This window comes from Bison bison, unplaced genomic scaffold, assembly GCF_000754665.1.
Source record: "Bison bison bison isolate TAMUID 2011002044 unplaced genomic scaffold, Bison_UMD1.0 scf7180017864382, whole genome shotgun sequence".
Classification (NCBI taxonomy): Eukaryota; Metazoa; Chordata; class Mammalia; order Artiodactyla; family Bovidae; genus Bison; species Bison bison.
Window position 1 is genome coordinate 6,142,280 of NW_011494954.1, and position 22,081 is coordinate 6,164,360.

The 22,081-nt window shown below is 39.4% G+C and overlaps 1 long non-coding RNA gene across 1 annotated transcript in view; it reads right to left on the bottom strand.

Moving 5' to 3' along the window:
- Window positions 1–10,962: 10,962 nt before the first annotated feature.
- Window positions 10,963–22,081, bottom strand: part of LOC105001361 — a 263,713-nt gene continuing 252,594 nt past the window's right edge. Inside the window, exon 3 of the long non-coding RNA XR_826856.1 lies at window positions 10,963–13,725. This is a non-coding gene — a long non-coding RNA (uncharacterized LOC105001361). The remainder of the gene's footprint in view (window positions 13,726–22,081) is intronic.

Sequence of the window (22,081 nt, forward strand, 5' to 3'; positions counted from 1 at the left end):
ACTGTGGTGTTGGAGAAGACTCTTGAGAGTCCCTTGGACTGCAAGGAGATCCAACCAGTCCATTCTAAAGGAGACCAGTCCTGGGTGTTAATTGGAAGGACTGATGCCAAGGCTGAAACTCCAATACTTTGGCCACCTCATGCAAAGAATTGATTCCTTGGAAAAGATCCTGATGCTGGGAGGGGTTGGGGGCAGGAGGAGAAGGGGATGACAGAGGATGAGATGGTTGGATGGTATCACCTACTAGTTGGACATGAGTTTGGGTGAACTCCGGGAGTTGGTGATGGACAGGGAGGCCTGGCGTGCTGCGATTCATGGGGTTGCAAAGAGTCGGGCATAACTGAGTGACTGAACTGAACTGAACTCTTTATCCTCAAGTTTTACAAGCCCTTCCACAGCTGAAATGTGATTACTCTATATAAATGTTAGCTATTATTACAAGAAGTGATATGTGTGGTGGTCAAGAGCAGGAACTCTGGAGCCAGGGTATAACTTTCAGCAATGCCACTTAAAGACAATGTAACCTCTGGCAAGTCTTTTTTAACCTTTCTTTTCTCATTTACTCATTGAAAAATGGGATGATAATAATCCCTTCTTATAAGCATTGTTATGAAGCAGGTCAGGAAGCAACAGTTAGAACTGGACATGGAACAGCAGGCTGGTTCCAAATAGGAAAAGGAGTACGTCAAGGCTGTATATTGTCACCCTGCTTATTTAACTTACATTCAGAGTACATTATGAGAAATCCTGGGCTGGAGGAAGCACAAGCTGTAATCAAGATTGCAGGGAGAAATATCAATAACCTCAGATATGCAGATGACACCACCCTTTATGGCAGAAAGTGAAGAGAAACTAAAAAGCCTCTTGATGAAAGTGAAAGTAGAGAGTGAAAAAGTTGGCTTAAAGCTCAATGTTCAGAAGACGAAGATCATGGCATCTGGTCCCATAACTTCACGGGAAATAGATGGGGAAACAGTGGAAACAGTGTCAGACTTTATTTTTTTGGGCTCCAATATCACTGCAGATGGTGACTGCAGCCATGAAATTAAAAGACACTTAGTCCTTGGAAGAAAAGTTATGACCAACCTAGATAGCATATTCAAAAGCAGAGATAGTACTTTGCCAACAAAGGTCTATCTAGTGAAGGCTATGGTTTTTCCTGTGGTCATGTATGGATGTGAGCTTTGGACTGTGAAGAAAGCTGAGCACCGAAGAATTGATGCTTTTGAACTGTGGTGTTGAAGACTCTTGAGAGTCCCTTGGACTGCAATGAGATCCAACCAGTCCATTCTGAAGGAGATCAGCCCTGGGATTTCTTTGGAAGGAATGCTGAAACTCCAATACTTTGGCCACATCATGCAAAGAGTTGACTCATTGGAAAAGACTCTGATGCTGGGAGGGATTGGGGGCAAGAGGAGAAAGGGACGACAGAGGATGAGATGGCTGGATGGCATCACTGACTCGATGGACGTGAGTCTGAGTGAACTCCAGGAGTTGGTGATGGACAGGGAGGCCTGGCGTGCTGCAGTTCATGGGGTCGCAAAGAGTTGGACACGACTGAGTGACTGAACTGAACTGATGAGGGTTAAATAAATTAGTATATGTAAAGCCCATTTAGAACAATGTCTGTTACCTAGTAAGCTCCATGTGTGTTGGTTTATTATCACATGTAACATCTCTATTATTATTGTTGTTATGTTACACTTACCATCCTTTGGGGACATGCTGAAAACATTGTCCTGTGAGCTTTGGGAAAGGTAAGCGAATGATAGCTAAGTGTTCTCAATCTAGCAAATATTATTAAACTTTATTAGAAAAAATTATTGGCAAAATATAATACCATATGGATCCACCAAAAAGTTATTTACTTTGTACCTTTTCTTCCCAGGAATTCCACAAATAATTTACATTGCCAAAAAGTGGTTTGCAGTATAATAAAAGAAACTGCTCAAGTGTATGAGAACAGCTAGCAGGAATTTAAAAGCTCACACTGACCTCCACATGTACTCTTGGCGGAATCCTTGAAGAACTTGTATTTCATAAACTTTTTGAGGAGAAGGCAGGAATTATTTCTATTAATATAATACTAATTTTTCTCTGAAAGTATGTTGTGTTCAGTATGCAAAATTAAAACAATGATGCATTTGCAATGCATTTGTCTTATGCATCCCTTCTCTATGGAGCTGGACTAGTATACATTTTAAACTATTTTCAACCATTCTTTCTGTGGGCTTCCTCCATCTCAGTTAATGACAGTTCTGACCTTCCAGACACACACGTCAAAAACCTAAATCCACTTTTTAAAATAATTCTCTTAGAACGGTTTTAGATTTATAGAATGTGAGAGGGCAATGCAGAATTCCCATATACCCCACATTCAGGTTCCCCTATTATCAAAATGACATTTTGGTATGATACATTTGATGTAGTGAATGAAACAATATTGGTAAATTACTATTAACTAAAGTCCATACTTGATTGATATTTCTTAGTTTTGACTTAATGCACTTTTTCTGTTCCAAGATCCCATCCAGGATACCACATTACAGTTAGTAGACATATCTTCTTAGAATCCTCTTGGCTTTAGTAGTTTCTCAAATTTTCCTTATTTTTTTTTCCCCCTAGATTTTTCTCATTAGATAGGGGTTACAGGTTTGGAGATAGAAGACCACAGAGGCAAAGTGCCATTTTAATCATATCCTCCTAAGGGACATGCTACCAACATGATTTATCACTATTGATATTGACCTTGATCACCTGGCTGAGGTAGTGTTTGTCAGATTTCTCCACTTTAAAATTACTTTTTTCTCCCTTTCCATGTTGTACTCTTTGGAAGGGTGTCACTATAAGCTACCCACAGAGGAGTAAAAGAATATTCACTTCTAAAAGTGTTCTAAGTAATATATTTATCTAGACATTTAAATTCTATTTTTTGATAGACACAGAGTGTTTCATGGAAAGATACTACTTAAAAAATAAACTGCTTAATTCCAGTAATTTGTTCTAGTAAGTATAACACATGCTTATTGTATAAAAACTAGAAAACGTGTTTAAGCAAAAGCTCACCTAAAATGTACCACTTCAGACAGTGCTGCAGTCCTCAGCTGCTCAGTCGTGTCTGACTCTTTGTGACCCAACTAAAGCCCACCAGCTTCCTCTGTCCCTTGAATTTCCCAGGCAGGAATACTGGAGTGGATTGCCTTTTCCTTCTCCGGGGGACCTTCCCCATCCAGTGATTGAACCGTGTCTCTTGGGTCTCCTGCATTAGCAGGCAGATTTCATAGACCACTAAAGTTGATATTTTGAGGCACTATCTTCAAACCGTCTATGTCTACATTTAGAGTTAAAATAATTCTCTACATATACTACTCTATCTGGCTTATTACCATTTCACGTTAACAAAAATTAGTCTGTATTTTTTTTAGACTGAGTGTTTTCTTCTCTACAGTTCCAGAGCCTAGCATAGTTCCCAGCATGTAGTGGCTTCAGCAAGTGTGATCCAATGAGCTTTCTGACTTGAATGGAGGAAGCCTCCATGAAACAATTTAATGGAATTTGCTGACAAAAGCAATCTTCTTCTCTTCCTTTGCCCTTACAGGAAAGCCAAAGTCACAGGCATAGCATCACCAATTCTGGGCCTTGGACAATGAGTTAAATCAATGAAATAGTGTGTAGTTTCTAAGGACTACAAGGTAATGGTATGTGAAGTGTTTAAGTACACAGGCCCATGATTCCTTACCCCAAACCCTTTTGACTAGGTATATTTTGGAATTCAGAATTCCTTAGTTGAGGAGGACGGTAGGGCAAATGTGCAATATATTATGAAACACCACGATTGGGCACAGGGAAACACATTGTGGTCAAGCAGTCATATTTTCTAAAGCAAAGTAAGTGAATCATAACAATACATAGACCAATTCCTTGTGTTTTATAATTTTTTAAAGTAGATTCTAAAAAGCCCTTGTGGCTGGACTCTAGAGGAGTCCCAGTTCCTTCAGCCTCAGTTTATTACCATCTAGGGACCAACTTGTAAAATTAAAAGACTCACTAACATTCAGGACTGGCATTTTGCATTTCCAGGAATAATTTTTTGTTATCTAAAGGCCAAAGATATAAATAAACTTCCTTATCTGTTATCTGAGCCAGTTTTCATGATTTCTTTCCTAACCCACCCTTTCACTTAGGGAAAGCTTGTTAAGGGCCCAGCTTTAGGTTGGAAGGGAGGAAGGGGTTCTCGCTCTTTGCCTTTGCTGGACCCAGGCCCTGCTCTCCAACCTATAGGGTGAATATTATCGATTCCCTCAGTCACTGAGGCTGATAAACTCCCAAGAAACAACACTATCAGTTTTCCTGCTTATATCTCTCTTTCCATTACTTCTCAGTTACTGGTGCCAGACGATTTCCCTTCGTTCTAGCAAAGCCAGCTGAGCAGTAAATAATAATTTCTATTTTATCCAACACGTCCTTGGGTTATAGCAGAGTCGTCAGGTTTTCTTAGCCTACCATATTGCTAGACCAGAACCCTTAATTTCATTTTTCTTTTAAATAAACAATCTATTTATTAAATACTTAAAATATTCTATTAGCCAGATTTTTCATTAACCAGGTATACCACTTCCCAAGCCTTGTGGAATAATATTTGATATAGGCATTATATAGTTACTTTTGAGATAAAAATTCTTTAATGAATATTTTTCTTTTGTAAATAAGTCTTTGTAAGCCTACTCTGGAAAATGAGAAATCACAATTTGATGCCATCTACTTAGTGACAAATTATCTTCCAGACATTGAATACAATTGCTTAGTTGAAATGACTCGAATGCTATCTATTCTTAATAGCAACAGAATAAATTTGTTATGGTGAAATGTCAGTGCTGTCTAGGTAGTGTTGTTCCAAGATACTTATGATTATATTAAACCTATTTGGTTCTTTTCTTTGTGTGTGCATGCATGCTAAGTCATTCAGTTGTGTCTGACTCTTTGCAACCCTATCGACCACAGCCCACCAGGCTCCTTTGTCCATGGGATGCTCCAGGCAAGAATACTGGAGTGGGTTGCCATGCCCTCCTCCAGTTTCTTCTTTAGTGAATCCCAATCTTAATTTCTTTTTTAAATAGAGTTCATTGTTGATCCTTAGCTCATTGTCTGGAACTGAACAAGGACGTACTCAATATTTGGTGACTAAACTTCCACTTGATGAATAGTTTTGTGCTGGCCACACTGTCAGGCTATTAGCTGGAACTTGAGAAAAGATGAACAAAATCTCTTACCATTGGAGCCCCAATTCTATGATCTTTTTCAACTTTAAATTCAGGGTGGTCTTTGTGGCTACCCTGCTCTGTTTTTCTTTGCTTGTCACGAATGAGGCAGTTTGATATTTGAATTCCTGATAAGCCTTTTTCAAGACTGTTAACATGACAATTGGCAAATGGCATTTTTCTATCTAAGGTAGGATAATGAATAAAATTTCCTTTTATCTTCCAGGGGAATCAATGACTACATTGAAAACTATGATAACACTGGATCTTTCCTCAATAACAGATGTGATTTGTAAAGTGAAAATCAATGTTTAGACTGATGATGTCTCTTAGCAATAAGGAAGATTTCATCTGAATAATTATAATAAAAATATATGATTAATCAGTTGAGTAAGACCAGAAATTCAGTAAATAATGAGCCTTATTGGGCCATTTTTTGGCTTTACAATCTGGAGAAATTGTGAGCTTCACACTTCTCCCTCAAAAGCACAAGCTAATTTCCTAAACACATGTCCCTGATCAGGGAGACATACAGTGTGCGTCTCTGTGGACACCTGAACCAACTGATGGACTGACAGATATTTCTTCTTATGCTCAGCCTCCCAGCAGGTTTGGAGTATGGGCTTGCAAGGATAGGTCCTCACATCCTCCAGGCAACCCCTTCTTTGAAGATGAATTTCACAATGTTTGGTTTCTGTTGCTGTAAAACAACCATCATGTATAATGTATTTACCAGCTAGACTCTTTTGGTTGTGGATGACCAAAACATGACCCAAACCTTCAGACATGAAAGGCAGGAATTTACTGGCTTCACACTCAAACCACAGAGGAGGGCAGGCTGGCTTCAAGAACGGCTGGTCTCAGTACTAGAGTACTGTCCAGGCCCTTGCTTGAGCTCTGCTTCTCTCAATGTCTTGGTGTTATTGACTCCAGGGAACACAGCCACTGACAGGCAGAGAGTCTTATCTCAACATCTCTTTTCCTAAAAGAAAAGTGTCTTTCTCACAGTATTACACAGAAGAACAATAAGCTTTTGGAAGGGTTAAGAATGGCTCATCTGGGACCATGTGTCCACCCCTTAAACCATCACATCATTGGTCAAACACTGGTCTGAATTTTCTGCTCACCACTGTAGTCAGAAGTGAAGGGACTGTTTCTGTAATGAAGGGACAGTGGCAAACATAAAAGGCACTGTATACACTTAATCAGGGAATTATATATATTAACCATTTTATTATGTAATATAGTTATATGTATATAGTCTATGGCAACACATTCCAGTGTTCTTGCCTGGAGAATCCCAGGGACAGAGGAGCCTGGTGGGCTGCCGTCTATGGGGTCGCACAGAGTCGGACAGGACTGAAGTGACTTAGCAGCATATAGTCTATGTATGTTTGTCTTTAAGAAAGTCTTGTGACTTATCCTGTCCTTGTATATGTGAATATATATGTATTTTTTGTATATCTGTATATACTACTTCATGAATATAGATGAATGCATAAATTGTACACATGTATTACTGTTTTGCAAGTAAGAGTGTATTTTTTCCTTTTCGGGGGATCCCATTTACATCCCCAGATCATAATTACCAGTGAATGTATCCGCTATCTTCTATCCCCAACAGTAAAATGCATTCCAGGCAGATTGGCCTACTTATTGCCCCTACATGTGTCTGATTTCCTTTTTTGGAAAGTCAGAGAATCATGCAGACCTATAGTAGTACCTCAGGGGGCATGGGGTGCCATATCCAAATCAGGGGTACACAGAATGAAGCATTATTAAAAGTCACCTTATATGCAGTTTTTGTGGCATCAGGACCAAGATATGAATACTCCAAGACTGCATAACCAACCAAACAATATGGGGAGCTGGAAGGTAAGAACTAAGGGTAAGGGAACCAGAGGGAAGGAAGAAAGGAATGCACAGAGTGTGAGATGGAGGGGATTCCGAGTGCAAACATGAGTTCACTATGGCTTCTGTGTAGAGCTCTTGACCTATTGGGAGTGGTGGGAGCTGAAGGAACATGGACAGTTCACCTTCAGACCTTCTGCTTTAGCTCTTTTCCCCAACTCTGCTTTCTCTTCTCTCTCTATCCCATCCAAATCCTTACCCTATGCAAGTGTCTCACCTCCCCAACAAAGCCTCCTAGAATTATAACCCACAGCAAGGTCTGTCCCTCTTCTTTGGCAGTGGTGCCCCTGAGATTGCCTTGAGATCAGCCACTGTTTGGGAGCTGCTATTTCATAACCAGACTAGGAAACATAATCTTTTTTCCACTCAATAAATATATGTCCTCATACTTAGGAAAAAGATAAATTATCTTCCAAATGACAAATTCAATATGCACATGCCAAAGAAGTCATCTTTGCTGTATGTTAATTTAGTTGTTTCCTTTTCTATAACAATCTAATAGTTGAAAGTTATTTTACTTTATGGTTATACAAATGCAATGATCAGATTTTAATTAACAATTAAATTGATGAGTTTTAAACTTCTGGAACATATATTTGCATATAATTGCTTTCAGTATACTTATGTAAAATCCAAAGCTCATATTCCCAAAAACAGAAAGCCTATTCATGTCAGCTTTAGTTACATGTGTACATTTATTTGAATGTGTAGAGTGTGTGCTTTTATTGCCAAGAAAGTCAGCTCTGTTTCTTAATTGTCACTATAACCACAATTTGGGAAATTCTATTACAACATCAATATGGTATGCACATCTTTAATTAGGCTAGTACGGCCTGTCATAGCAACTGATCCTATGTATTCTTATTTAGCCTACTTGAGGTTTTAAAATGTCCTCATTTTTTAAAGAGACATATTTCGGCCTCATTAAATTGTTAAATCAATATACAGCCCTACAACTTGATTGCTATATTTGAGAAATCCTGTGCCTCTTCACTTAGTGAATCTTTAGCACCATCTGAATGGGCATTCTTCCCTAAACACCTGAAATCTTCTTCAGTTCTAGTGTGTTAGGACTCTCTTATCAGATTTGAAGGAGACACCTGTCACCCTCCCCCCAATTACCAGGAAGATCTGGCTGTGGCATCCTATTGATCCTCAGAGCTTGACTCTCTTATTTAGCAGTTAATGCAAATATGTTGCAGGTTGCTTGCTCTGAGCAATGTCTTCACATCAGGTCACCACCCAAAAAGACAACAGATTCCGTGGACTGGAGATCACAAACAGAATCTAACCTAGAGTTCATTTCCCTCTCTTTCCTCCAGATCTGCCATGATCTCAACAGGGAGAAACAATGATTACCTGTAACCAAGCCCTGCAGTCCCTTAGTCTTATATACCTTTTATTCTGCCACAAAAGAATCATTAAAATCTGCATTAAGGAAAAAGGAGAATTCCCATGATACTGACAAGCATAGATGTGTCTTTTTGAAACACATATGGGTGTTTTATGCTTTTTGCTATGTCCAAGGTCAAATGATAATTCAGGAACTGCCATAAAGCTATAGGTGGAGTTTCTCAAATTCGGTCCTATTAAAATAGAAGGTTGCATTATTCATCAGTAGTGACATGAGAGGGCAAGTATGAGCAGCTTGGGAGTCAGGGGTTAAAGTGGGGGTGGGACACAGGGGAGCTATGGACCTATTGAAAATCTAAATCTTTCCTGGTCTCAGCTTCAGGATGGCACTTGCCTCTTGCCGGTTGTCAGCTCAAACAAGTATTGATGAGGAATTCTGGGTTCTCTGGTCAGCAGGGACTTCCTGAATTTCATCACTCACCAGGTTAGTTGACACTCATTTTGTTACCCTGCTTGTCAAGATTTCTCATTCCCCAAATATAAGAACTTTAGCCTATATTAAGAAAGGGAAGGGGGACACGGCAAAAGATGGGAGCCAATATTTAGACTGTCATTATTATGGTGGGATGGGTATTTTAATTTTTTCAATTTATCTCCTCTAGACTAGACCTCATAATTTTCACTACATATTCCTTTTTATGGATCTAGACCAGGAAAAGAAAATACTCCAACCATATGAAATGTGATGGTTGGATAACATCAGTGACTCAATGGAGTTTGAGCAAACTCTGGGAGATAGTGAAGGACAGGGAAGGCTGGCATGCTGCAGTCCATGGGGGTCACAAAGAGTCAGACAAAACTTATCAACTGAACAACATATAAAATATAAGCAAGTGCACCTATTTATCTCTCTTGTGTTCTTTGTACTTTTACTTCTTGTACTTCCTTGGGGAATAGATCGTTCAAAAACTATGTGAGTTGATCAAATGAAGCCAAGCTTCAACTGGATATAATTTACTATATGAGAGTTCTTCATGACAGATTGTCACAGATTCATGAGACAGCTTATTCTTCTACTTGTGCCAAGCCTAAAGGACCAGAATTCAGCTCACTTTTAAAGATAACAAAAGAATCACATCTTGCTCCCAAGCAACTCAGCTCTCTGGTGTCCACAAAATCTTCAACCTAATTCTGCCACGCCCATCCCGCATCTTTATTTAGACAGTAGTGGAGAGACATCCTTTCTTGTAAACATTTCTGCTCTTAAAATCTTAGTCTAGTGACAGCAATGTCTGATTCTCCAGGCAAGAATACTGGAGTGGGTTGCCATTTCCTTCTCCAGGGGACATTCCCGACCCAGGGATTGAACCCAGGTCTCCCACATTGCAGGCAGACGCTTTAACCTCTGACCCACCAGGGAAGCCCTCAACTGAAACACTGGGCAGTAAAACCATTATTGACAATGTGATGTTTGCAGCTGCTCTGAGTCTGGAAATCATTGCTGGCAAGTTTACATGTTCAAAAAAATTCTTGGACATCTGGTGGTGTCTAGAAAGCATGTTCTTTCTTATGAGAAACTCCTGAGAAAACCTCAAGGACCAAGATCTTGAAATAAATAGATCATCTTGGTGACCACTTAATTCAGCTCAGCCATAGCCATTGACTCTTTTTCCAGATTAGAACAGAGTGAATAGGAACACAGGAGTGTCTGGTTACCCTTGAAACAAAATTCAAGGGCCACTAATATAGCTATTTGCCCCAGAACATCAAATATACCACTTATCAATTTTGCTGTATTACTTAGACTCGAAGAATTTTCCTTCTGAGTCTAATAGTCTAACGTAACTATCTCTGAGAAGGCCTTTATTTAAGGCCATTATTTGGTGAGGACTTAAAACCATTGTTTGGTGAGGACCCATGCACAGAGCATTCGGGAGCAAGAGAATACAGACATGCGGTGGGAAAAGAAGAATTTTGAGAAAGATGAAATAACGAGGATGGAGGTAAAGAGCCACCAAATTTTGTTTTCCTCCCAATTTAGCCTTACAACTACCAGAGTTCAGAGGAAAATCTGTCATTCTTTTGGGGTGTTATACATTGTTCTTCAGCTTCCATGCAAAATTTCTGCTTATTACTTGCACTAATGTTTCAGCATTCTGAAACATCTCCCTTTAAGTCTTCCTGTGACCTATAAATTGAATCACACTGTTTGTGTTCTTTTATTTTTCATCTTTTGCTCAAAATTATGCTTTTTTAAATCCATACATGTTGTCATGTGCGTCCATGCTAAGTCACTTCAGTTGTGTCCGACTCTTTGCGACCTTATGAACTGTAGCCGGCCAGGCTCCTCTGTCCATGGGATTCTCCAGGAAAGGATACTGGAGTGGATTCTCATGCCCTCCTCCAGGGAACCTTCCCGATCCAGAGATCGAACCTTCATCTCTTAGGTCTCCCGTGGTGGCACGCGGGTTCTTAACCACTAGTGCCACCTGGGCAGCCCACCTGTTGTCACACATAGCTGCAATTTCCTCGTTTCCATTGATGTGTGGGATTCCACTGGATGGAATCCCACACATTTAACCATTTTCCTACTAAGAGACATGTCCAGGTTCTAGAATAATGCTGTTATACATGATATCTGTGCCTCCCACTACATGCATTCATTCATGTCTCAAGTGAATACATGGATGATTAGAAATGCTGGGATGTAGAATATGCATATCTTCACCTTTACTAGAAAATGGGAAGCTGTTTTTTCCCAAAGTAATTATTCCCTCTACTAATATATGAGTTCCTATCGTTCCACATCATCATCACCAACACTTGGTATTGTCAGATTCTTGATCTTTTTGTCAGTCTGATTTTTAGTAAGCATTCACCTCCTTGTGCTTTTTTCTTCCTTCTCACTATGGTTTTAAATTTGCAAAACTTTGATTTCTAATGAGACTAGGAACTCCTTCATTTATTTACTTCCCTGAATCCAGATTCCTTAAAATTTTAAATTTCATATTCTAAACTTTTGTATTTTGGTGTTGTTCATACTAGGCATTTTGTGACATAACTGATAAGTACAAAGCAAGCAAAAGAAACTCATTCATTGACCATCAGTGTAGAAGTGGGCACTTCATGTACTTTGTCCTATTTAATTGTCATAATAACTTGCTGTGGTGGTTTAGTCACTAAGTCGTGTCCGACTCTTGCCACCCCATGGACTGTAGCCCGCCAGGCTCTTCTGTCCACGGGATTTTCCAGGCAAGAGTACTGGAGTGGGGTGCCATTTCCATAACTTGCTAGTTGATCTTGTTTTTCTAAGTGTGAGAACTAGTACTCAAATCATGCCTGTGCGCATCTGTAGTCTAACAGCTCTTTCCAGTAATCATGTTCCCTCTCAAGAAATTACCTTCACAGGATCAAAATCATGATCCATATCTTGTAGCAAAGTCATTGTATTACAAATCACACCAAAAGAAGTTCAAAAGTGGCTAGTTAATGTGAGTAATTAAATAATTGCAGCCCTAGGTCAGTTTTCCTCTTAATACTCCAAAATCCAATCCATTATTATATAAACAAATGAAAGGTTCTTTGATATTTGGTGAGATTTCTCTCATGAGAGTAATTTGTGAGACAGTTCAGTCACATGTTTCATTTTCTACCCATGAGAGGCACTTGTGAAATGATTAACATAATCCAGTAGAGTTATAGAATATTAAATGACCATCTGAAATAAAGTAACAAAAGACAAAAGTGAAACAAACTATTCTCTAAGAGATACATTGTTATATAAGTAATCAATTGATTAGGACATTCAACAAATTCAAGCAATAGACACTTAAAAAAATTAATTCAAAGCCAATTAAAGGATAAACACAAGCAAGACTCCTAAGAATTTATATGTTATTAATGGTGCCTTTTTCTTTTTAACTATAAAAGTCTAATAAAAACCTAATAAAAGCCTATAAATCATGCATGTATAGAAACAATTTTCAAAGAATCAATTTAACCAGAAGCAATGACTCATGCATGATATTGCCTACAAAAGAGGATGGATAAAGTCAGTTTTCAACATCCCTCACTGACGCTAAGAATAATTCTTGGGATGGGAGTTGCATTATGTGGGTAATTCCCTTCTCTAGTATTTTTGCAAAAATGACCTTTCAGTGGGATCTGATCCAAAATTCTTTCCAGTGATGTAGATACACTCGTGATTTGTACCTTTTTCACCAACAAATTCCAAAGGCTTGGACTTGGCAGCGATGAATATTAATCTCACACTCATCCCACTCCATGGAAACAAATAGTGAAAACAATTATATTAATCAGTTCTATACACTGCATGTATTTTGTGAAGTTTTTGATTTTTACTTCACTCCATGATACAAATCCTTGCTTGCAAAAATGCTAGCACAGTGTGCACTTTCTACTTGTCAAGATACCTCCATCCTCTTCTGTACCATCAATGGGCTACAAAGATTCAGAGGTTCAGTGATTATAGGATTTGAATGATTTTAACCCCTTTAAATTTGGAAACTCTTTAAATCCCATTATCTCTGCAGCCACTGAGAATTTTTAAATCAGCTTGGCCTTTTCTAGCTCCAGGTCTAAGGATTACAGAGTTTTAAAGAGTATAAATGCCTCTTTGCAGTTCTACAAAGAGCTGTCCCCAACCAGCTGACCTCCAGGAAATAAAGCCAGCCATTTCCCCAGCTGGCGACCGCTGATCAGAGTTTCTAAATGGAAAGATACATATGTTATGCCACAAACCACCAGGAAAACAAGTAATTGCTTCCTCAACTCCACATGAAGCATCAGAAGATCTGATGCAGGGGGGGCGACAGACTTTAGACACGTGTCAGAAAGTGTCTAAGAACCAGAAACCAGGAAATGTCAGGGACCCAAAGAAGCGCACTGGGCCATAGAGGAAGTTCAGTGATGGGAAGCCACCTCGCACCCAAAGAGAAGTTGTTACCATGGACACCCTTGAACCCTACGTGACCCTCTGAGGTCTTACCTCTTGCGTCCTCACATTTATGTATCCATAGTGAGTTCGAAGGGGCCGCCTGTATGTATAGGAGAATGGTATCCATTTCGCACCAGGTTGTCCAAAGCAGTTTAGTAGCAATGGGAAATCCACTTCATTTACAAGGCGCACCACCAGCAGGAAAAGGAACGCTGCTATGAAGCTCGCTGCAATCACAGACTTTCTCTAGAAAACATTAAAAAAGGAAGAAGAATGAATGGCTCTCAATCAGAAACAGTCTCAGAAAAAGGATATTTCACTTGGAGACAGAAAACAACTATTTGATGCCCAGATTGCCCTAATGTGCTGAGCCTCTGAAAACAAACCGAGTATGGATTATATTTCCATCCCATTCCTAGCTCTCCTCACCTTCCTATCATCCTCGGTGACTCCTACGTAGCGTTCAAAACCCAAGTCAGACTTTCCCATCTATAGGAAGCCTTTCCTACCTGTTCATTTTCTTCCCCAGTATCGTCCCCTCACTCCCAACCTATCTACCCTAATAGAGGTAAGAAGTCCCACCCCTCCAGTACTTTGAAGGCCCTTCTCCTGTTGTGCATTTTTCATAGTATAATTCCTTACATGACTTTTCTTTCATGTTATTTTGAGTTTCTGGAGAACAGAGCTGCACTATGCCATATTGCTCTGTATCCTAAGTCCTTAACACAGTACATAGTGTAGGCAGTCACAAACATGTGTGTGAATGAATAAATGAATTTTGCACATTCTGGTAGACCCAGTCTCATTATAAATCATTATTCTGTATCTTTATCTAGCACTTTACAGGCAAGAAACTTTGTGCTATAGGATATGCAAAAGTAAGATTCAAAAAAGCTAACACTAACAGTAGGAAAAAAAAACACATCAAGCAGCATAAGAACATCCCCTAAATGCGTTTGTCATCAAACCAGAGTAGGAGCAACTGTATCAGACTGCCATGGGGAAAGGAGAGCTGTATTTGTGCTTGAACTTGATAAAATGCATGCATTTTTCACTAGACATGTGTGAGCAGAGCTTTCTAGGAAGAGGGAACAGAGTAAGGAGGCAAGAAAACATGAGGTTATACATAGCCACATAGCATTTTGTTTTACTGTGACACAGAGAAGAAGAAAAAGCTGAAAATAAAGATGATAACTTTATAGACTGTCTCAGATACCAAGCTAAGTCTCTACTGAGTTTGTTAGATGATGGAAAACTTAAGGAGATTTTTTGTTTAATTATTTACTTTTTGAAATGTGACTGTTATATCATAATCAAACGCCAGTGTTTGAGGCACTTTGGAGCAGAGTGAAACCAAACACAGGCAGCAACTAGTTAGGAGAGTATTTCAATTGGCTAGGACAGAAGTAATGAGGAATGGAAGTGAGAATAGTGGCGGGAGAGTAAAAAGGTGAGAAAAGACATGAGAAAAACTCAATTCAGGTGGAAGACAGAAACCTTGGCTTCTGACTGAATAGAAGTGGCAGACAGAAAATTCAGAGATGCCTCAGATGTTGAGTTCAGGTAGCTGCAATAACACTAATCATATCAGGAGAAACCAGGGTGGTCAGGGCAGGAAATGATTTAAGAGAGTAAGTGGACAAAAGAGCTTGACTTTCTAAGTCCTAGTTCTCAAGGGCAAATGGGTTATCAAGGGGTCAGACAGAAAGTCAAGTCTAGAGTAAGAAGAAAGAAGAGAGCTGAGGACAGATGTTAGGAACAACACTGCCTTCTCTCCAGGGTGAAGACACAATTAAACAGTCCTTCCTAAAGGAAGGGCTTTGCCCTTGACTCTTCTTCGAACTTAAGGGAAACCAAATTACTTTCTGGGAAAGACTGAATGCTTGTTGGTGGTGCTGTTGTGTTTTTAGCTTGCCACTTTCTGGTAGAGTCAGCTTCCTTTTACTTCTCACAGAATGTCCCAAAGGAGAAAAGAAGCCCAAAGCTGGCCCCTGAATCCTCCCTGGGCCCATGGTCACAGTCTCTGAAAGGGCAACAGAATAAGGCCTCAAAGTCAGACACGCAAAGGAAGTCTTCTCTCTTGCCCAGCTCCCAGGATTTGTAAAAGCCCCATCCATCCCCCTGTCTTGCCAGCCTAATTTTCCAGTCACCTGAAAGTCCCTTGAATTCTGCTTCCTCGGAACCCCTTATCTCACCACTTACTACCACAGCCTTACCTCATTTAACCTTCTAATCATGAAAAACTGTTTTAATTTGTTCCTCTGTGGGAACATTATGTCCACAACATTGCAATGTGTCAAGGTAACAGCTTAAATGAGGTGATGGATCTTACAAGTTTAAAGGGACATAGACCAGAACAGATTGCTAAATAAAAGCAAAGGGGCCAGTCACCCATTAAGTAAACAGGTAAGAACCTTTTTTATCACCATCCAGTAGTTTGTTGCAAACCAGTAGCTTGTTTTGAAGGAAACCAGGTGGGATTTGTGCCCAGCGTGGCTCTCTGCTTCTCTTAGCTGCCGCATTGCACTGCATGGCTGGGGCTGGGGGACAAAAGCATGGAGGGCCTGTCTGAATTCACTGATCTCACAAAACAACGCATACATAATGTACCCATGAGAGGAAAATAAATCAGCCATTTTGAGAGAAACTTCAAAATGGAATGAAATCATAGTCGTAAAAGCCTGCTACCTAGCAATCCATGTCTGCCTCCCATGTTCTATCAAAGGGAACCAAGTAATGAGCACAGAGAGGATGAGGGGGGCAAATGAGGAGTGAAAGCCAGACACTCACTCCTCTGCGCTGGACCTACACCACAGTCTGCAGTGGGCAGACAGGCTTCTTTCATGGCTCCGGCTTCAGCCTCGATTCTATTGCATTGTCTGACCCTCATCCTTTGCCTTCCTTCATATTTCCATATTCTTGTTTAACATAAACTCAGTCCCATAGTCCTAATATGAAACACCCTGATGTTTCACTAGAAAAGGTCTACAAGCATATTCTGGACTCAAGGACAGCAGGACTTAATGTGGAATGCATTCTTCTAGTAGTCCCTTCTACCAGATCATGACCTTGAGTTTCAACAGCTAAAACAAAACCACAATGAGGCTACTCGAAGTTTCCATACATCAGAACGCAGAGAGAATATGTATGTGTGTCCATATAGGGACATAGGAGCTGGGGAAGTTACAAAATACCAATATGCCATCCAAAATACCAACATGATATGTTGTTGTCATTTAGTTGCTAAGTCATGTCCAGCTCTTTGCAACCCCATGGACTATAGCCTCCTCTTTCCTCTGTCTATGGGATTTCCCAGGCAAAATACTGGAGTGGGTTGCCATTTCCTTCTCCAGGGGATCTTCCTGGACTAGGGATTGAACCCATGTCTCCTGCATTGACAGGCACTGGCAGGAGGATTCTTTACTGCTGAGCCACCAGAGATGTGCATCCATGATATACTTGAATATGAATATATTTATTCCAAGTCACAACTGCACATTGAGTCCACACTCTGTATAGACTTGGCGAGGTGCTGAAAACCAGGAATAAAACTACAGAAGATAGACCATGCTTGCAAAGAGTCACAACTTAGTGCACCTGGCAAGTGAACAGAAAATTAGAATACCACATATCAAATCGGGTGACAGAGGTATGCACAGGGCGGTGTGGCACCCCAGAGGAAGAGGGGGACAGCCATGCATGAAACAATCTAAAGAATGCTTGTCTGAAGAGGTGATGTTGAAATGGAGTCCTGAAGAATCAGGAGGAGATAGACAAGTGGAGATGAGAAGGGCATTCCAGGCAGAGGGAACAGTTTAGACAAAGGCACAGAAGTTTTTTAAAGGCCTGAATTTGGTCAGAAACATGCAAGTCATTTGATAAGATGAATACATTTCATATGTACTGGGAGATATGCTGGGAAGTGGACAAGGTTCAAATCATAACAAAAAATAATAAACCAAATGCATGAAGTCAGATGCATTTATTTGTCCCACTTCCCATACATTAGGATAATGAAAATAAATGCATAAAGTGCTGTTTTATAACTCTATTCTTCACTTTCAAATCTAGTGAAAATGTGTCCATCACTTTATATTACAAATTGCCAGTTAACATACCACAACTTGTTTCCAGTTGTTTGACTTTAGTTTATCCTATCAGTTGCTTCTTCTTTTAACTGTTTTAAGTCCATCAACAGTCAGCAAATGACTCTACTTGTTTACACATGTGTTCTACATCTAACAATTTGTTTATGGAATTGATCACTGCTGTTTTTATTGAAGTAATCAGAGCATTCTCCAGATTCAACAATCAACAATTAGGTAAGAGAAGGCAACAGTAAGTACTTGTCAAGTTAATAATGCACAAGATTCAGTGCAACAAACTTTCACACTGTAGAAAACAGATATAAATTTAATAAGTCATTCCCCTAAGCTCACACAGTGAACACTGAATGATATAATAGGTGGAAAAAGCAAAGCAAAAACACTCAAAAATGGAAGATGTCACTATTACAATATGACCACTATGGTGAAATCCTTGCAGGACATGAGCCAGTGATGAGTACAGGCTAGCCCATGGGAGCACATGATAAGAACTGAGAGATACCTTTTTCTTAAATATCCCAAGCAGCTGCAGACACATGAACATTCAGCACAACTCATCCACGCGAGTTCTGAGAGAATGTCACCATGCCCAGATAGATCTGATGAATTGCTTTGCAGAAAGCTTTCTCCTTCTTTTGGGCAAGTCTGAAGGGGCCTTTAACAGCTGAGACATTTAGAATTTAATCCCCTCTGTGCTGCAAAAATATGCATCAAAAATGTGGCATTCCAGTTGCTTGCTCTTTAGGGTAGGAATATCATTTATCAGACTTTATAGCAGAAATACCTATTTCAAAATAAAACCCACAGAGAATTCATGATTTAGGAAGAAAACAATTGCAGAGATGTGGACCTAGCAATTTTGCAACCCATATTAACATTTTTATGTTTTTATTCTTTTTATCACAGACTGTAACCACAGAATACGTTCTTTAACTTTTAGGTTAGTTGGTTGCTAGATTTTTTTTTTTTTTTTGGTTTATTTTCTGTAAATGATAGACAACAGTATAAAGGTATATTTTTCTATTTAAATTGTATTATTTAATGACTAAATTAGCTGTTTATGTGGTAAAATGGCTCACTTTTGTTCGTATGCTATCACTTACTCAATAATAAATATGAAACACAGTGTCAATTGTATTATTTATACCATTACTCAGTAACCTCACACAGTGATGGGAACCTCAGTTCAGTTCAGTCACTCAGTCGTGTCCGACTATTTGTGACCCCATGAATTGCAGCACACCAGGCCTCGCTGTCCATTACCAACTCCCAGAGTTTACTCAAACTCATGTCCATTGAGTTGGTGATGCCATCCAGCCATCTCATCCTCTGTCATCCCCTTCTCCTCCTGCCCCCAATCCCTTGCAGCATCAGGGTCTTTTCCTATGAGTCAACTCTTCACATGAGGTGGCCAAAGTATTGGAGTTTCAGCTTTAGCATCAGTCCTTCCAATGAACACCCAGGACTGATCTCCTTTAGAATGGACAGGTTGGATCTCCTTGCAGTCCAAGGGACTCTCAAGAGTCTTCTCTAACACCACAGTTGAAAGCATCAATTCTTTGGCACTCAGCTTTCTACTCATTGCTTATTTGTGACTTATCAAATACAATTTCTTTTCCTGTATAAAAAGCTATATCTTCAATGTAATTCTACCTTGTGCCATTGGCCAAGCTCCAAATCTGGTCTCCCTGAATGCAACAAAGCTTCATCCCTTTTGTATAAGGATGAATTAGCAAAGCTCAGGATATATAAATATAACCTTCATTTGTTTCATTTTATTTATTGAATCAACAAACTGGATCCTGACTGTTAAACTATGGTAAACTCTGGGGAAAATCTCACTCATGTGTTGGGTGGGATAAGAAAAAGAGGGTAAAAAAAAAAAAAAAAGGTAGACAATCCTAGACTGGTGGAGTCCACACAGGAGCTTATCAAGGGCAGCCTTAGGCAGCTAGCTGGTAATAGAATCATTGAGGCCATCAAGAAGAGAGAAGTGAATGTCAAACAAGGTCAACAGGGGAGAATAAGCAGCACTTCAGAATCCAGGAGGCTAATGAAGAAAATGTGATAGGAAAAAGCAATACATTTTGGGAGCAAGCTTTCAAGAGTGCAGAAGAGTGAAGTTAAAAGAGTAGGAAGGGATTTGGTTATAGGAGGTTATACATCATGCCAAAGAGTCTGCACTTTCACTATAGACTCTGAAGAAGGGGTCTAAGTATGGGATAGAGAGGTCAGACTTGATCATGGAAAGCTCACTCTGGAGGTAGTGTAGTAAGTGAATGGAGAGATCCTTCAGGAAAGACAATGAAAAAAGGCAACAATGGATTACTTCTTCAGATATCACTAATGGACACTAAAAATTCTCAATAGGAAAACTGCAATTATTACTTTCAACGACTGGTTTTTCTTTTCCTAGAAGAGCCAATGGGAATAAAGTCCAGATATAGCAGACATGGGTGAATAACCATCATAAACTTAATAGAAGATAGCATTTAATGAGTGAGATTAGTTGGAGAAATATTTCTGTAATCCCTACCTTCTAGATTAAGAAATAGAGATATAGAGTGGTTGAGTAATGTGTCCAAGGTCACAGAGCAAGAAAATAGTAAAGACATCTATGTAACTCAGATATTCTGACTCTAGAGTCTGTCTTTTAGTGTATGAATTAACTAAGTTGTTAATTGTTACTCATACCAAGAGGAACACTCTTATAGGACTGGTTCAGAAATTTTAAAAACTGGTACTAGCCATAAGCAGATTTTGTAATACATTTGTCAATAAGCAAAATACCTAATTCATATGGAAAATTAAGAGGCTGATCTGAAACATGGTAATTATACTTATTTCAAAATCAGTAATTTGTGGACAGATTTAATTCTGGCTCTATTCTCAGTATTAAAAATACAACTACATTAGCTCTAAGGGAAAATAAAGCAATTATCTTTCCACTTGCGATAGAGGATATTAGGTACCCTTAGTCAATCAATACTATGTAGTCTTAATTCAGGAAGTCTACAGGAACCAACATGACTGAATGGGTATGTCTTCCCTTCTCAGCTCCACAATTCCATAATCTTTTTATTCAATGAAGATGCAGTCAAACAGCAAAATCAGTTCTAATGAGGTGGATGAAACTGGAGCCTATTATACAGAGTGAAGTAAGCCAGAAAGAAAAACACCAATACAGTATACTAATGCATATATATGGAATTTAGAAAGATGGTATTAATAACCCTGTGTACGAGAAAGCAAAAGAGACACTGATGTATAGATCAGTCTTATGGACTCTGTGGGAGAGGGAGAGGGCGGGGAGATTTGGGAGAATGGCATTGAAACATGTATAATATCATGTATGAAACGAGTCACCAGTCCAGGTTCGATGCCCGATACTGGATGCTTGGGGCTGGTGCACTGGGACAACCCAGAGGGAGGGTATGGGGAGGGAGGAGGGAGGAGGGTTCAGGATGGGGAACACATGTATACCTGTGGCAGATTCATTTCGATATTTGGCAAAACTAATACAATATTGTAAAGTTTAAAAATAAAATAAAATTTAAAAAAAGAAAGAAAAAAAACAAACAGCAAAATATTGATGGTTTCTTTAAATAAATGTACACATAAATATATAAATAAATAAAGTCAAAACATTAAAGTGAGTTTTTTTTAGTTGTAGAACATCTTCAATATGGTGATCTACTTTAAGAATGTGGAGCCACATCAACATGTCACTTTCAGACATGGGTACAGTCCAATAAGAAATACAAATCCAATCAACAAAACCAAAGCAGTAGAGGTCTCATGGGCATCCCCACTGTCATAAACTATTCTATACAAAATACTAGGAAAATTACAGGTGGCCAAAATTGTATTTCTGCTTTACTGACTATGCCAAAGCCTTTGACTGTGTGGATCACAATAAACTGTGGAAAATTCTGAGAGAGATGGGAATATCAGACCACCTGACCTGCCTCTTGAGAAACCTGTATACAGGTCAGGAAGCAATAGTTAGAACTGGACATGGAACAGCAGACTGGTTCCAAATAGGAAAAGGAGTACATCAAGGCTGTGTATTGTCACCTTGTTTATTTAACTTACATGCAGAGTACATCATGAGAAATGCTGGGTTGGAGGAAGCACAAGCTGGAATCAAGATTGCCGGGAGAAATATCAATAACCTCAGATATGCAGATGACATCACCCTTAGGGTAGAAGTGAATAAGAACTAAAGAGCCTCTTGATGAAAATGAAAGAGGAGAGTGAAAATGTTGGCTTAAAGCTCAACATTCAGAAAACGAAGATCATGGCATCTGGTCCCATCACTTCATGGCAAATAAATGGGGAAACAGTGTCAGACTTTATTTTTCTGGGCTCCAAAATCACTGCAGATGGTGACTACAGCCATGAAATTAAAAGACACTCCTTGGAAGGAAAGTTATGACCAACCTAGGCAGCATATTAAAAAGCAGAGACATTACTTTGTCAACAAAGGTCCATCT